Source organism: Oryx dammah, unplaced genomic scaffold (genome assembly GCF_014754425.2).
Source record: "Oryx dammah isolate SB20612 unplaced genomic scaffold, SCBI_Odam_1.1 HiC_scaffold_2, whole genome shotgun sequence".
In the NCBI taxonomy this organism is placed as follows: domain Eukaryota; kingdom Metazoa; phylum Chordata; class Mammalia; order Artiodactyla; family Bovidae; genus Oryx; species Oryx dammah.
Genome location: NW_024070186.1, coordinates 19,781,471 through 19,798,721, shown reverse-complemented (window position 1 = coordinate 19,798,721; position 17,251 = coordinate 19,781,471).

Sequence of the window (17,251 nt, the reverse complement as noted above, 5' to 3'; positions counted from 1 at the left end):
GGATGTGAGTCTGAGTGAACGCCGGGAAATGGTGATGGACAGGGAGGCCTGGCATGCTGCGATTCATGGGGTCGCAAAGAGTCAGACACGACTGAGCGACTGAACTGAACTGAACTAATGACTGAACAACAACAACAGCATTATGCGTTATTAGCAGTATATAAATCTTCACACACACACATTATTGTGTATGTGAAGCATGACTTTCACCCTTTATTTTTTGCATTTGTTACTGTGATGACTAGAAAATGTCAGAGGGTATTCATGATTCACATTATATGTAGGATGGGCAGCATTTCTGATCTGTAAGCTCCTTGAGGACAGGAGCCATGCTCCTTGGTAACTAGTGAAGTGTGCTATACAGCAGGTGCTTGATAAATGCATGTTGGCCAAATGCCTAGAAGAAGATAAGCAAAAAGAATAACTCTATAGGGGATGATTGAGTGGGATCTTATCCTCCATAGACCTGCACAACAATTAGAACTAAAGGGATGAGAAGTAATATACATAGACCCAGTTCTTCACTAGGGACAGAAAATCATCTTTAGGATTCCTGGTGGAGGGCACTTGCATTTGCAGGAAAATGTTTGGTGACTGCAAACCTAATGCCTTAAAAGGTCATCTACCCCTAGCAGGGCCTTTATTTGCTCCAAGGATCCCTACTGCATAGTCTTGGGCACATGCATCCACAGAATCCCAGCAGCTGCTTCATGGGTGAGAGTGGCTCCATGTTTTAACTCTCTCCTCTTCCCTGTTGGCTCCATTGTTGGCCTGTTTCTGGGATCCTTCCTCTTCAACCAGCTATGGGTAGCTTAGTGATGTTTTTGCATATCATCTAGGATTTTGAATGAATTCTTTACCAGGCGCCACTGCTTCCTTAGTTGCTCCCTCATCATCACACATCCAAGTTCTCAAACAAAGAAAGGACTCAGTTTCACCCTCATATGATTTTTGTGGGTAAAGGTCACTGGCTTGGAGCACCATCCAGAGTTTATGCTGCTTTTAGACAGGGGAACTGAGATGGTATCAGTTTACCCTCTCCGTTGCTGGAGATATTATCCAGGGGGAATCTTCTTAGCTTTAATTCTCATAATTGCCCTATGAGACAGGTAGTATTTTTTAAACTGAAGTATTATTAATTCACAATGTTGTGTTAATTTCTGCTGTACAGCAAAGTGATTCAGTTATATATATGTGTGCTGCTGCTAAGTCGCTTCAGTCATGTCCAACTCTGTGAGACCCCATAGACGGCAGCCCACCAGGCTCCCCTGTCCCTGGGATTCTCCAGGCAAGAACACTGGAGTGGGTTGCCATTTCCTTCTCCAATGCATGGAAGCGAAAAGTGAAAGTGAAGTCGCTCAGTCATGTCTGACTCTTAGCAACCCCATGGACTGTAGCCCACCAAGCTCATTCATCCATGGGATTTTCCAGGCAAGAGTACTGGAGTGGGGTGCCATTGCCTTCTCCACATATATATATATATATGTGTGTGTGTGTGTGTGTGTGTATATAATTTTTTTAAATTTTTTTCCATTATAGTTTATCACAAGATATTGAGTATAGTTCCCTGTGCTATTCAGTATGACCTTCTTATTCAAGTAGTGTTATTAATTCCATTTATACTGATATAAGAACTAAGCCCTGACAAAATTAAATAACTTACCAAAGCTCATTCAGAAAGAATGACACAGTGGGAATTTGACACAAGTTTAGTCTGATTCCAAAGCCTAAATTACTAGTCATGTTGCTATGATGTTTTGTAATCAGTTAATTCTGCATTCTGAAGTTCACATTCTCTTCCTGCCTTTCTTCACAAGTCTTTCCTTGCTTTCTTGGGGTCATCTTTAAAGAGTTTGAAGAAAGCAGTACCTTCTTCCTTGGCCTAATTAATTTATTTCAGACTGATCAATTTTCCTCTCTTCTGCTTTTCCTCATCCAGTATATTGAGTGGGTATGCTGCTACCATCCCATTTCCCTTGTCCAAACAGCATGAACTATCAGACCAATCCTATCACTCACACCTTCACTGGGAGTTGGTCATACTTCCATTTTAGAAAGAAGAGTATATGAGAAAATAACAACTTACAGCTCTTAAAAAGAATTTTTACATATACTCATCTTATTTGAGTTTCACAATAATCTTGAGAGGTAGTCTTGATGTTTTCAGATATTGCAATGATTGCAGACAAGAAATTAAGTGACTTATCCAAAGTTATACATGTGATGAATGAAATAATTAAAATTTTGAGTCTAGACCATCCCATGCAAAGTCCTTCTTTTTCCCACTTAAATGCACTAATACATGATGTTTATACATACTGGCACATTAGCCATGGGACTTGGTTTCCTGAGTTCCTGTACTAGAGTTCCTTGGAAAGTCTGAGATTATTTTGATAGTAAGATTCACTCTTTCAGAAATATTGCAAAGACATTGCCATTTATTTTTAAAGAAACAAGTTTTGAGAGACTAATTGCATCTTTTAAAAAAGACTTAACTTTAGTTGAGAAACTTTCTTGGATGGTTGAAAAGAAAGACAAGAGACTGAAGGAAACCATTATAAACACCTGATGAACCAACTCACAGCCCTGGGAGAGCATTTAGTAAAGTCCCTGATGTGCAGTAGGCTTTCAGTAAGTGTTCATTTCAATAAGTGAACTCATGTAGCCTTAGAAAGGTAGAATAGAGCACACTAAACTTCTTTCCCTGTGTCCAGAGCAATCAGAGCCTGAAAAACTGAGGTCACTTCTCAACATTTAGGAATATTGAATATTTAATGACTTAACTAAGGCCAGAGCTCAGATATATGTATCTGGGCCAGCCCTGGCTTTGGTTACCACCTATACCTTACCAGAGTCCCTTAGAAAGGTCTTTACAGAGAATGGGTGAATAATTGTTCTGATAATCAGGTTCCACGGTAACCAGACACAATTAGGATGGTGATGGTGGTGAAGTTATAGCCAGTATATTTCCCCATCACTTCCAATAACAAGACTGCTTCACTGTTCCTGGGGAGAGGACTAGGGCATGTCCAACAGCAAACAGGTTTCCAACTGAAATGAAGCAGCTTCATAAAGTTTCCTATAAGATCCCCACTGAATTATATTGATCAGCCCTCTAAGAAGTGTTCAGTGCTCTGTTTAGCAGCTCTCAGCCATATCATCACTGTGCAGCTAAATGAACTAGCATTTTTCTGGCTGTCAGGTGAGTTTTCACAACTTAAGTTAGTTTACTGCTTTGCAGCTCACCAAGTGCTTAGCATAATCATTATATTTCCTCCATATATGACTCCTGGGATGTACTTATGATCCCACCTTACAGATGAAGCAGAGAATGAGCCTCAGAAAGTGGAAACATCCTATTCAAATCAGGAAACTGGTAGTGAAGGGGATGGGACAAAAGAAAGGTTTTTTTCAACCTCAAAACTCTATCCCTCCTACCCCACTGCATGGAGCACAACCTCTTGTCTGTCCTTCCAGCTTTTTTTCTTGCTGCTCCTCAGAGCCATCCTAATCTGTGCTGTTACATTCATGGGGAACTGTGTGCCTGGTCTCTGAACATCATTCTTCTTCTCTAATTGCTGCCTATTTTTCTTCTTCAGGAATCTTGTTTAACTTCTGCCCCTTCTGGAAAGTGTCTCAGTCAGTTCAGTTGTGTCCAACTTATTGTGACTGCATGGACCACAACATGCCAGGCCTCCCTATCCATCACCAACTCCAGGAGTTTATTCAAACTCATGCCCATTGAGTCGGTGATGCCATCCAACCATCTCATCCTCTGTTGTCCCCTTCGCCTCTTGCCTTCAGTCTTTCCCAGCATCAGGGTCTTTTCAAGTGAAAGTGTCTACTCATCTTTAGAACTAGATAAAGCATTACCCTTCTCCATGAGCGATTCCTTGAACATCTCTGCTTGGCTGAAAAAGAACTGTCATTCTAAGGAATGGTTTTTATCACTTTTCCCATTTGTCTCTCCACTAGGCTATCAATCATTGAGGGTAGGGCTTGCTTCTCTTTGCTTCTGTATTGCCAGGACCTAGCTCAGTGTCCAAAACTGGGTAGAAATATAATAAACAACTTTTGAAATGATAGGCCTACAAGTATTCCTTTTTAATTTTAAATTTATTTTATTGAAGTATAGTTAATTTGTAATGTTGAGTTAACTTCTGTACAGAAAAGTGGTTCACACATATATCTTTTTTCATATTCTTTTCCATTATAGTTTCTATTATGGCAGGATATTGAATATAGTTCTCTGTGCTATACAGTAAGACCTTATTGTTTATTCCTTCTCTATTAATAGTTTGCTTCTGCTAACTCCAAACTTCCAATCCATTCCTCCCCCTTGACAACCACAAGTCTATTTTTTGTTTCTGGGCCCACATGTACTTCTAATGGTTAAATGCAATTCTATTCCATTTGGCTTATGAACGTGTCACTCCTTCCCATGAATTGACATATCATTGCAGAGGATGTTTGGCCTCTCTTGAGGTGAGGTCTTCCAACTGACCAGTGTTCAAGTAGCTCATGAGGTACATTTTAATTTTCATGTGAGAGCCAGAATGAGAGTCCTTTTTTTTTCAGTGGCAAAAATTATTGGTATTTATTATTAATTTCTACTCTTTAGTCTTTATAGCTCCTATTAGCTTACTTTTCTATAAATTTTTTCTTAACAATTACTGTGTACAGGTCCAATTTATAACTTTACTACTCAGAGAAATTTGAAAAACAACTTGTTCTAGGCTCAAGAAGGCTGGACACTTTGCAGCTTTCTCATCTCTTTAGAGCAGTGCTAAAAAATAATTTCTTGTCTCAGCAAACACAATTTCTCAGTCACTGTGAATCCCACACTTGTCCTTCTCAGTGAACGTAATGGTCTAAGATGACACTAATTTTCCTAAATGGAAAAAAGAGATTGTAGGCATTTCCGTTAGGTTTTGACAGCTTTGTTTTGTCTGAAGCTTTCATAGTTCTACTCCCTCATATATGGTGGTAAAAATATTATGTGTTTTTAAGTAAAAGAGTGTCTTTAAAATTATTTGCTAAGAATCAGACTATAGGGTGCTTACATATGCAAAAAGTATCTTCATTGGTATCTGTGGGAGACACTGTGAGTTACTTTCCCTTAGTCCTGGCTAACAGAACTCCAGTTTTTTAATATATACATTCTTTCTCATTATGGTTTATCACAGGACACTGAATATAGTTCCCTGTGTTATACAGTAGTACCTGTTGCTTATCCATTCTATATAATACTTTGCATCCTAAAATATGCTGCTGCTGCTGCCTCGCTTCAGTCGTGTCCGACTCTGTGCGACCCCATAGACGGCAGCCCACCAGGCTCCCCCGTCCCTGGGATTCTCCAGGCAAGAACACTGGAGTGGGTTGCCATTTCCTTCTCCAATGCATGAAAGTGAAAAGTGAAAATGAAGTCGCTCAGTCGTGTCCGACTCTTAGCGACCCCGTGGACTGCAGCCTGCCAGGCTCCTTCATCCATGGGATTTTCCAGGCAAGAGTACTGGAGTGGGGTGCCATCGCCTTCTGCGAAAATATGCTATATTTTAACTATATATAATTATATATATTTAACTATATAATTATTTAACTATAAATAATTATATTTCAACTATAATCCTAAACTCAGAATCCATCCCTCCTCCAGTCCCTTCTCCTTTGGCAACCACAAGTTTGTTCTCTGTCTGTGAGTGGGGTTTCTGGGTCACATGATAGCTCTATTTTTAGTTTATGAGGAACTGCCATACTGTTCTTCATAGTGGTGGCACCAATTTATATTCCCATCAACAGTATAGGAGGGTTAACAGAACCTCAGTTTAGTTTCCAGCAGCAGAGTGTCCAGCCTTGATAGAATGCTTGTGATTAGTGCAGTGTATCGTGGTTCTCCTTTCTCTGCCTCCCTGGCCTAGAGGTAAACTTGTCAGTGAGTTAATGGGAAGGTTTTCTAATTAGACTGCTCTCATCCCTATCACTTCTTGCCTTGGGACCTTAAGGTGACAAGCATAAGCTTAAAGAACCAAATCATTAGAAAGGTGGAAGAAAGCATAGTCATTGCTGGATCCTTGAGGACACTTCTGAGTTTCTGAACCAGCCATAGGCTTCTCACCTCTGGGCATGTTAAGTAAATGACAAATACCTGGAAAGTTTAAGCCACCATGAGACTTTTCATTCAGTTCAGTTCAGTTCAGTCGCTCAGTCGTGTCCGACTCTTTGCGACCCCATGAATTGCAGCACTAGTAGTCTAATTTCCACATCCAGGGACCCTATCTGCTTGCAAGGACCCATCTCTTCCTGTATTATGAGGTGCTCCTCTAAAATATATTGCTTTTTCCCCTCTGGCTGACATTAAGTTTTGAGAAACACAGGTATATAATAATCACTAACACTGACTGTGTGGATCACAATAAACTGTGGAAAATTCTGAAAGAGATGGGAATACCAGACAACCTGACCTGCCTCTTGAGAAACATATATGCAGGTCAGGAAGCAACAGTTAGAACTGGACATGGAACAACAGACTGGATCCAAATAGGAAAAGGAGTATGTCAAGGCTGTATATTGTCACTCTGCTTATTTAATTTCTAGGCAGAGTACACCATGAGGAACGCTGGGCTGGAAGAAGCACAGACTGGAATCAAGATTGCCGGGAGAAATATCAATAACCTCAGATATGCAGGTGACACCACTTTTATGGCAGAAAATGAAGAGGAACTAAGAAGCCTCCTGATGAAAGTGAAAGAGGAGAGTGAAAAAGTTGGCTTAAAGCTCAGCATTCAGAAAACGAAGATCATGGCATCTGGTCCCATCACTTCATGGGAAATAGATGGGGAAACAGTGGGAACAGTGTCAGACTTTATTTTGGGGGGCTCCCAAATCACTGCAGATGGTGACTGCAGCCATGAAATTAAAAGACACTTACTCCTTGGAAGGAAAGTTATGACCAACCTAGATAGCATATTCAAAAGCAGAGACATTACCTTGCCAACAAAGGTTCGTCTAGTCAAGGCTATGGTTTTTCCAGTGGTCATGTATGGATGTGAGAGTTGGACTGTGAAGAAAGCTGAGTGCCGAAGAATTGATGCTTTTGAACTGTGGTGTTGGAGAAGACTCTTGAGAGTCCTTTGGACTGCAAGGAGATCCAACTAGTCCATCCTAAAGGAGATCAGTCCTGGGTGTTGGAAAGACTGGGGATTGGAAGGACTGATGTTGAAGCTGAAGCTCCAGTACTTTGGCCACCTGATGTGAAGAGCTGACTCATTTGAAAAGATCCTGATGCTGGGATAGACTGAGGGCACGAGGAGAATGGGACGACAGAGGATGAGATGGTTGGATGATATCACCAACTCAACAGACATGGGTTTGGGTGGACTCCGGGAGTTGGTGATAGACAGGGAGGCCTGGTGTGCTGTGGTTCATGGGTTTGCAAAGAATCAGACAGGACTGAGCAACTGAACTGAATATAAAACAAACCCTTCATATTAAATATGAAATATATTGCTAAACTTTATTGCTTTATTCCCTCTGGCTAAGTATGTGCCACGCATATCTTTATAAATTCAGCTTGCATTAATCTTCATTTGATCTGTATTCTATACTCCACCATCTAGGATTGTCTCCTCATTTTGTTTTAATATTTCCAGGCAACAGCAGATGAACCTATCCCAGCAAATATAATGAATGCTTTGTTCTACTTTTCTGATTGCATAACTATCTCCTTCATCTAGGTCAGTGCTACCCAATAGAAATATAACAAGAGCTCCATGTGTAATTTAAAATATCCTAAAAGGAGAAAATACATGTAGATTACAGTACAGTAATGTCTTAGGAAATGCAATGGTTAGAGTGAAATGTACTCTTACCAAAAGTGTGTTAAACAGAAAAAAAAATTGTATTGCTTCAGTTTAAAAATTGATATTAGTTAATATTAGTTTGTTGTATTTCAAGCACTCAAATAGCTATATGTGAATACTCTTTTGGCTAGCTCTAAACCTCCTAAAAAGCCTCTTGATGAAAGTGAAAGAGGAGAGTGAAAAAGTTGGCTTAAACCTCAACATTCAGAAAATGAAGATCATGGCATCCGGTCCCATCACTTCATGGAAAATAGATGGGGAAACAGTGTCAGACTTTATTTTGGGGGGCTCCAAAATCACTGCAGATGGTGACTGCAGCCATGAAATTAAAAGACGCTTACTCCTTGGAAGAAAAGTTATGACCAACCTAGATAGTATATTCAAAAGCAGAGACATCACTTTGCCAACTAAGGTCCGTCTAGTCAAGGCTATGGTTTTTCCAGTGGTCATGTATGGATGTAAGAGTTGGACTGTGAAGAAGGCTGAGCGCCGAAGAATTGATGCTTTTGAACTGTGGTGTTGGAGAAGACTCTTGAGAGTCCCTTGGACTGCAAGGAGATCCAACCAGTCCATTCTGAAGGAGATCAGCCCTGGGATTTCTTTGGAAGGTATGATGCTAAAGCTGAAGCTCCAGTACTTTGGCCACCTCATGCGAAGAGTTGACTCATTGGAAAAGACTCTGATGCTGGGAGGGATTGGGGGCAGGAGGAGAAGGGGACGACCGAGGATGAGATGGCTGAATGGCATCACTGACTCGATGGACGTGAGTCCGAGTGAACTCCGGGAGTTGGCGATGGATAGGGAGGCCTGGCGTGCTGCAATTCATGGGGTTGCAAAGAGTCGGACACGACTGAGTGACTGAACTGAACTGAACTGAAACCTCTTGAGGGCAGAAACTGTGTTCCATGCAGGTCTCCCCTTGGTTTGTTTCCTAGAATACTTCCCAGGTCCCCCAAGACTGAGTTAAGTGCTCCTCTTATGTGCTCCTACAGCCCTCTGCAGTAACTTGTCAGGCAGTGCTTACCTCCCACATTGCAATTGCTTATTTACCTGTCTGGAGGCTCCTTACAGCAAGAACTCTTTCTTTCTCCTTCTTTCTTCTTTTTCTTTTCTTTTGATGTGCAAGACTCTTTTATTTTTATTTTTTTTTAATATAAATTAAATTTCCATCATGGCTTATTACAGGATATTGCATATCCTGTGCTATACAGGAGAATCTTGTTGTTTATCCATTTTGTATATACTAGTTTGCATCTGTTAATCCCAAACTCTCAAATCATCCCTCCCCTTGACAACCACAATTCTGTTCTCCATGTCTAAATCTGTTCCTGTTTTCTAGATAAGTTCATTTGAGTCCTATTTTAGATTCTATGTAAAAGTGATATCATATGGTATTTGTCTTTATTTTTCTGACTTACTTCACTTAGTATGATCATCTCGAGGTCCATCCATTATTTCATTCATTTTAAGGCTGAGTAATATTTCATTGTAAATATGTACCACATCTACCTTATCCATTCATCTGTTGGTGGACACTTACATTGTTTCCATGTCTTGGCTATTGTGAATATTGCTACTATGAACATAAGGGTGCAAGTACTTTTCTGAATTATGGTTTCATCCAGATATATGCCCAGGAGTGGGATTGCTGGGTTATATGACAACTCAAAATAGTTTTTTGAGGAACCTCTACACTATTCTTTATAATGGATTCACCAATTTACATTCCCACCAACAGTGTAGGAGAGTTCCCTTTTCTCCACACACTCTAGACAAGAACTGCTTCTAGTTTGCAATTACATGCTCTGTGCTTAGTATGTGGCCAGACATACTTAGTATGCGGCCAGGCATAATGAATAGACATTCATTAAATATTTATTGCTTTTTTGATGAATTATTAAATTCACCAAAATAAGTTGTTTGGGGAAATTTTATCAGAATAAGGATTTCTTGAAGGTAGAGGTCATGATTTATTTATCTCTTTAGTCTCTTTACCTAGCATAAAGCTTAACACATAATAGGCACTCAGTAAATGTTTGTTGAATGACTACTGAACCCTGTCAAAACTCTAGGCTTTCCAGCCCTTCTATCTTCACAGCTGTGACTGACTGAAGCCTCAGTTTCTTCCTCAGGATTTGAGACTTTGAATCACCTTATGAAAACTTGTATCTGACCCTCTGAGCTGGAGTCTGCCTTGTATCCTCTGTCTGGTTCTGAGGGCTGCCTTGGACTTGTCAAACTCCCTCTGCCTCTATCATCCTCTGTATGACCAAAGGAAATGGCCTCCTGGCTTTTTGAGTCCAGTCTACCTTTGGATTGCTTCATCTTGGATTATGCCTTCCTTTGATTTACATGTTATGGTGTCCTGGTGTAGACTGATTTCTAGCCCATAACCATGGTTCCATGTACACTACCAGGCTAGATTACCTCCAAAGTTGACCTAACTTTAGTTGTTTGGGTTTTGCAATGACAGAACACACCTCCAGGGGGAACATTCATTCACCCTAGATATGAATCATTATTTTGACAGCATTCCAGTAGATGGCAGTAAAGTGTTTTAAGCAAAACTTGTCTTTTTTCTAGTTTGCAGTGTCGCCAGACAAGCCAGGATCTGGGCTACCAGTGGGGTAGCCTGCAATTCTAGCAGGAGCTTCTAGTTGCGGTTTCTCGTCTGTCTGCTTTTTCCTTTATCCTGGTAATTAATTGTACTTGGCCAGGTATACTGCAGATGTTATAAATAGGAAAACCTTAAGCTTGGAGAATGAGACATATTTCTTTTGGAAAATTTCCTATTGCCAAGTATCACAGGATAGCACAACATGGACCCTCCCCAGCCCTGCCCTGATTCTGGCACTCTGATCTCGTTCTCTCACTTCCTATAATTCATCTGTAGACAACACTTGTGTTCTATCATAAGTCTGATTAAAGTTCTTTGCATGGAACACTATGGCCCTGGAGATGTCAGAATATTCTATGCTGATATTTTTTTAAGAGAAAACTTTCTAAAAAGTATCGATAAGAAAGAATACCATTTGCAGCAATATGGTTGGACCTAAAGATTAACATACTAACTGAAGTAAGCCAGAGAGAGAAGTGTTGTATGATATCACTTTTATGTGGAATTTAAAAAAATGATACAGGTGAACTTGTATATCAAGCAGAATTAAACCTACAGACATAGAAAGCAAACTTATGCTTACCAACGGGGGAAGGGGGGGATAAATTAGGAGTTTGGGATTAATATATACACACAACTATATACAAAATGGATAAACAAAGATCTACTGTATAGCACAGGAAACTCTACTCAATATTTAGCAGTAACCTATAGTGGAACAAATCCGAAAAAGAACATATATATCTGAATAACTTTGCTGTATACCTGAAACTAACATAGCGTTGTAAATCAATAGTATATCAATTTTAAAAATAAGTAAGTAAAGGCATCAAAAGGAAAGAACAAAGAAATGAAATGGAACTAATTACTGGTTCCAAGAGAAGGAAGGTTCCCAAATATTTGTGATGCTAATTTTCCTTTTAGGCCCAATCCTCTGGAGTGTGGAGTCATATCTAACTGTAAGAAATCTATAAAGCTGTGAGCATCTCTGTGTGTGATGGAACAGAAGGAGGCACAGAACCTTCCAATTATTGGCTCTCATGGTGCAGTTTTGAGTGCATTTGGGAAGGAGAATTTAACCCCTGCAGGGCTAGACTCCATCCCTCCACTCAGCAGGCTCCAGAGATAAGAGCACGTCACAACATGAGGCATGTGGTCAGTTCTATCCTGTTTCAGGAGACAACTTCAGACTCATGAATCTCCTTATCCCCAGTTCCCCTGGGAATGTATTCCTGCTTAGGAGAGCAGAACCAGTCATTACCTTGTTTGGTTCTTCCAGGGTTGGATGGTTCTGGGTTATATCTTAGTAGTTTGTGGGCCAATTTGATATTTGTGACAAAAGACCATCACCCATTGTTTGGGAGAACTCCCCACTGACCTAGCAGAGTGCAGATTTTCTCAGTTTTCTTTCCAAAAGCTGTGTAACAGATATGGATAAGATTAAAGGGAACTTCTCTCATTGTTGTGAAACATTGCTGAGGATAATAAAGAGAATTAGATGGGTGGAAAAGAAAACTGAGGTCTAGCTTTTGGTCCTACCTTTCAGGCAGTTACTTAGCTTTGGGAAATTCATCCTTTCTGAATGCTACTTCTTTTACATTAAATGTAAATTTGAAAGAGAGGAAGTTTCCAGAATTCTCTGATTTGGGTGCTGTAAACCAGCAGGCTTTTCCAGTAGAAATACTGAATCTTTACGAGCAAGAATGGCAAGTGCCTGGAATGTTGCTGCTACTTTGCCCAAAATCAATCACACTACTCCAGACTTCCCTAGTGGTTCACTGGTTAAGAATCCACCTGCCAACGCAGGACACATGGGTTTGATCCCTATTCCAGGAAGATCCTACACGCTGCAAAGCAACCAAGCTTTGCACCACAACTACTGAGCCCACAGGCCCATAGCCCGTGCTCCACAACAAAAGAACCCACCAAAATGAGAAACCCATGCACCACAACTAGAGAGTAGCTCCTTCTCACTGCAACTAGACAATGCCCATGTGCAGCAATGAAGAGTCCATGACCCACAACAAAAACCTAGTGCAGCCAAAAAAATAAAAAAAATAAAAAATAAATTACACTACTATTTCCGCTACCAATTAACTGGAGCTGGCTTTCAAGATAGCCATCCCAGACTGTGAGTTCAATGCTCTACCTCTCATCATGCTGGAATTTCCATTTCCCTAAAACCTCCTAAGGATGCTTAGTTGTTCATGACAAGAGCAGTCTCAACAGACTCATCAGCATAAACTCCCATTCCCAGCTTAGGCATATATCAAGGAAAGAATGCCTGAATGTGAAAACAAATGAACAACAATAAAGATAGAGGCTACATATATCAATATAAATGAGTAACATTTGATTTGTGCTCTATTAAGTAGGAGAAATAGGGAATTTTTTAAAAAGATCTATAATCTAGTTTGGTAAAGTAACCTCACATCTCCAAGTAAAGGGAAAAAATCTTTAACTGATGATATATTAACAATTCTGTGTGGCTGATGTGATTTATTTGCCTTAGTATAAATTGATGCACAGTAGATTCTGCTGTGTACATTCTCCAGGAGCAAGAACCACTACATCCAAGGTCTTACATCCTTTATTCTTTAATATGAATCCTTTGCATTTTATTTAGATGCAATATTGTACAGGTCATAACATTGTACAGGAGGTGGTGACCAAAAACATCCCAAAGAAAAAGAAATACAAGAAGGCAAAGTGGTTGTCTGAGAAAAGAAGAGAAGCAAAAGGCAAGGGAGAAAGGGAAAGATACACTCAACTGAATGCACAGTTCCAGAGACTAGAAAAGAGAGATAAGTGAACAATGCAAAGAAATAAAAGAAAACAATAGAATGGGAAAGACTAGAGATCTCTTCAAGAAAACTGGAGATAGCAAGCTAACATTTTAGGTAAACACGGGCACTATAAAGGACAGAAACAGCAAGACCCTAACAGAAGCAGAACAGATTAAGAAGAGGTGGCAAAAACACACACAAGGAAAATACAAAAAAAGTCTTAATGACCCAGATAACCATGATGTGTGGTCACTCACCTAGAACCAGACATCCTGGAGTGCATAGTCAAGTGGGCCTTAGGAAGCATTACTACAAACAAAGCTAGTGGAAGTGATAGAATTCCAGAAAAGTGAAAGTGAAGTCGCTCAGTCGTGTACGACTCTTTGCGATCCCATGGACTGTAGCCTATCAGGCTCCTCCATCCATGGGATTTTCCAGGCAAGAGTGCTGGAGTGGATTGCCAATTCCTTCTCCAGGGGACCTTCCCAACTCAGGAATCAAACCCGGTTCTCCCACATTGCAGGCAGACGCTTTACCGTGGGAGCCATCTGATGAGCTATTTAAATCCTAAAAGATGATTCTGTTAAAGTGATGCACTCAATATGCCAGCAAATTTGGAAAACTCGGCAGTGGCCAAAGGGCTGGAAAAGGTAAATTTTCATTCCAATCTCAAGAAAGGCAATGCCAAAAAATGCTTAAACTATCATACAATTGTATTCATTTCACATGCTAGCAAGATAATGCTCAAAATCCTTCAAGGTAGGCTTCAACAGTATGTGAACCAAGAATTCCAGATGTACAAGCTAGGTTTAAGAAAAGGCAGAGGAACCAGAGGTCAAATTGCCAACATCCATTGGATCATAGAAAAAGCAAGGGAATTGCAGAAAATTTCTACTTCTGCTTCATTGACTATACAGAAACTTTGACTATGAGAATCACATCAAATTATGACAAATTCCTAAAGAGATGGATATACCAAGCCACTTTACCTGTCTCCTATGGAACCTGCATGCAGGTAAAGAAGCAACAGTTAGAACGTTACATGGAACAGCAGACTAGTTCAAAATTGGGAAAGGAGTATGACAAGGCTGTATATTGTCACTCTGTTTATTTAACTTATATGCAGATTGCAGCTTGGGGTGCTGCAGTTGATGGGGTCACAAAGAGTCAGAGTATATTATGTAAAATGCTGGGGTGTATGAATCACAAGCTATAATCAAGATTGCTGGGAGAAATATCAACAATCTCAGACATGTAGATGATACCATTCTATTGGCAGAAAGTGAAGAGGAACTAAAGAGTCTGTTGACTCTGGTGCAAAAGAGAATGGAAAAGTTGGCTTAAAATGCAACTTTAAAAAACTAAGATCATGGCATTGGGTCCTATTCAGTTCAGTTCAGTTCAGTCACTCAGTCGTGTCCGACTCTTTGCGACCCCATGAATCGCAGCACGCCAGGCCACCCTGCCCATCATCAACTCCAGAGTTCACTCAGACTCACGTCCATCGCGTCAGTGATGCCATCCAGCCATTTCACCCTGGGTCGTCCCCTTCTCCTCCTGCCTCCAATCCCTCCCGGCATCAGAGTCTTTTCCAAGGAGTCAACTCTTCGCATGAGGTGGCCAAAGTATTGGAATTTCAGCTTTAGCATCATTCCTTCCAAAGAAATCCCAGGGCTGATCTCCTTCAGAATGGACTGGTTGGATCTCCTTGCAGGCCAAGGAACTCTCAAGAGTCTTCTCCAACACCATAGTTCAAATGCATCAATTCTTCAGCACTCAGCCTTCTTCACAGTCCAACTCTCACATCCATACATGACTACTGGAAAAATCATAGCCTTGACTAGACGGAACTTAGTTGGAAAAGTAATATCTCTGCTTTTGAATATGTTATCTAGGTTGGTCATAACTTTTCATCCAAGGAGTAAGCATCTTTTAATTTCATGGCTACAGTCACCATCTGCAGTGATTTTGGAGCCCAGAAAAATAAAGTCTGACACTGTTTCCACTGTTTCCCCATCTATTTCCCATGAAGTGATGGGACCAGATGCCATGATCTTCGTTTTCTGAATGTTGAGCTTTAAGCCAACTTTTTCACTCTCCTCTTTCACTTTCATCAAGAGGCTTTTTAGTTCCTCTTCACTTTCTGCCATAAGGGTGCTGTCATCTGCATATCTGAGGTGATTGATATTTCTCCTGGCAATCTTGATTCCAGCTTGTGTTTCTTCCAGTCCAGCGTTTCTCATGATGTACTCTGCATAAAAGTTAAATAAGCAGGGTGACAATATACAGCCTTGACATACTCCTTTTCCTACTTGGAACCAGTCTGTTGTTCCGTGTCCAGTTCTAACTGTTGCTTCCTGACCTGCATACAGATTTCTCAAGAGGCAGGTCAGGTGGTCTGGTATTCCCATCTCTCTCAGAATTTTACACAGTTTATTGTGATCCACACAGTCAAAAGCTTTGGCATAGTCAATAAAGCAGAAATAGATATTTTTCTGGAACTCTCTTGCTTTTTCCATGATCCAGCGGATGTTGGCAATTAGATCTCTGGTTCCTCTGCCTTTTCTAAAACCAGCTTGAACATCTGGAAGTTCATGGTTCACATATTGCTGAAGCCTGGCTTGGAGAATTTTGATCATTTTTTTACTAGCATGTGCTGCTGCTGCTGCTAAGTCACTTCAGACATGTCTGACTCTGTGCTACCCCATAGATGGCAGCCCATCAGGCCTCTCTGTCCCTGGGATTCTCCAGGCAAGAACACTGGAATGGGTTGCCATTTCCTTCTCCAATGCATGAAAGTGAAAAGTGAAAGTGAATTTGCTCAATCGTGTCTGACTCTTAGCGACCCCATGGACTGCAGCCCACCAGGATCCTCCATCCATGGGTTTTTCCAGGCAAGAGTATTGGAGTGGGATGCCATTGCATGTGAGATGAGTGCAATTGTGCGGTAGTTTGAGCATTCTTTGGCATTGCCTTTCCTTGGGATTGGAGTGAAAACTGACCTTTTCCAGTCCTGTGGCCACTGCTGAGTTCTCCAAATTTGCTGGCATATTGAGTGCAGCACTTTCACAGCATCATCCCTCAGGACTTGAAACAGCTCAACTGGAATTCCATCACCTCCACTAGCTTTGTTTGTAGTGATGCTTTCTAAGGCCCATTTGACTTCACATTCCAAGATGTGTGCCTCTAGATGAGTGATCATACCATCGTGATTATCCGGGTCGTGAAGATCTTTTTTGTACAGTTCTTCTGTGTATTCTTGCCACCTCTTCTTAATATCTTCTGCTTCTGTTAGGTCCATACCATTTCTGTCCTTTATCGAGCCCATCTTTGCATGAAGTGTTCCCTTGGTATCTCTAATTTTCTTGAAGAGATCTCTAGTCTTTCCCATTCTGTTCTTTTCCTCTATTTCTTTGTATTGATCGCTGAAGAAGGCTTTCTTATCTCTTCTTGCTATTCTTTGGAACTCTGCACCCAGATGCTTATATCTTTCTTTTTCTCCTTTGCTTTTTGCTTCTTTTCACAGCTATTTGTAAGGTCTTCCATTACTTCATGGCAAATAGATGGGGGGAAAGTGGAAACAGTGACAGATTTTATTTTCTTGAGCTCCAAAATCACCAAGGATGGTGACTGCAAACATGAAATTAAAAAAAGCTTGCTCCTTGGAAGAAAAGCTATGATAAATCTAGACAGTATATTCAAAAGCAGAGACATGCTTTGTCGACAGAGGTCCATATAGTCAAAGCTATGGTTTTTCCAGTAGCCATGGAAAAATTGGATCATAAGAGGGCTGAGTGTGAGTGACAGTGAGTGGCTCAGTCACGTCTGACTCTTTGTGACCCCATGGACGATAGCTATGTCTTTGAGCCTGCTTCTATTTTGTAGATCATAAAATAATCTGTTTTGTAGATAAGTTTCTTTGTGTCATACTGTAGGTTCCACATATCAGTGATATCATACGGTATTTGTCTTTCTTTAACTTACTACAA